This window comes from Lucilia cuprina, chromosome 6 (genome assembly GCF_022045245.1).
Source record: "Lucilia cuprina isolate Lc7/37 chromosome 6, ASM2204524v1, whole genome shotgun sequence".
NCBI lineage: Eukaryota > Metazoa > Arthropoda > Insecta > Diptera > Calliphoridae > Lucilia > Lucilia cuprina.
In genome coordinates, this window is record NC_060954.1 from 42,715,913 (window position 1) to 42,717,205 (window position 1,293).

At 32.9% G+C, this 1,293-nt stretch overlaps 1 protein-coding gene across 1 annotated transcript in view; it reads left to right on the plus strand.

Moving 5' to 3' along the window:
* LOC111683957 overlaps window positions 1–1,293 on the plus strand; it is a 16,594-nt gene that overhangs the window by 1,022 nt on the left and 14,279 nt on the right. The window lies entirely within an intron of this gene.

Sequence of the window (1,293 nt, forward strand, 5' to 3'; positions counted from 1 at the left end):
TTCAGTTCTAGTTCAGTTCTAGTTCAGTTCTAGTTCAGTTCTAGTTCAGTTCTAGTTCAGTTCTAGTTCAGTTCTAGTTCAGTTCTAGTTCAGTTCTAGTTCGGTTATTAATATAATATACATATTATAAACTGCCGTTTAAGAAAACCCCATTAAATTAATTGTTCATATATATTTTATTTTTTAAATATTGATAATTTAAGACTTTTTTCTTTATCCATTAATAAACCATAACCTCATCCCATAATTTCATACGATAAACATGAAATGAATTATTCGCGACACATTTATAACCGCCATCTTCATTAATAAACTCCAAATATTTACACATGCCTTTTAAACCAGATGTTAAAAACTGTTCCTTAGTGCACGAACCAATATCGTCATAATGTAAGGGTTTGCTAGAAATAAAAATTGAGATACTCAAAATTATAAACATAACTTTTTCTAACACTTACCCTGTTTTCACAAATTCCAATAGAATACCCACAAACTCCTTGGATAATTTAGCATCCATTGAATCCTTTTCGAAATCTGGAAATAAAGCCGACTGACGAAACTGATAAAGTAAATCATCAAAATGTACAACATCATAACGATTTGTAGAACCTGCGGTGTATATAGGCACATACGTATATGGACCATGATAGGAAAATTTATAAATGTACACCGGATACTTGACAGTATCAGCATAATCGAAATAATGTTTTAGAGTCTTATATACAGGGAAATAGAAATAATAATCACTAAACAATTCCAAAAAACCATCTCCAGTATTTGCATTTAATTCATGAACTCCCTGCATATATTCCTCTATAAATCTGTTTAACAGTTCTTGGCTTTTTATATCCAACATTTTCATCATGATCTCATCGAAATTTTTATTTAATTCGGCCCTTAAAGTCAGATTGTCGTAAATATTTAATGACACAGCAGCTCCTTCACCTTTATACGATACCAGACCTGTAAGCCAGGGTTTTAGTTCATATTTTCCTTGGCGTAGCGTTTCGTAGGGATGTTCAGTTAAGTAGGCATTAGTATCGGAGGCATCTTCTATTACGGGACGAAAATTGAAAAGTATATTATTCAGCCAAAATTTCAAAGAGTCTCCGGCTAGTAAAATTTTATCGGCTTCTATAGTTCTTAGTTGATCCGCTAAATCTTTGTGGTTTTGCGTTTGTGCTGACTCAATGCCAAGGGCTTGGGAGATTGTATGTAATTGTTCTAGGGGTTTATCTAAAATACCTACATAGGGTGCCAGGGCATTACCACTGCTTAGAATCGATTGTTTGA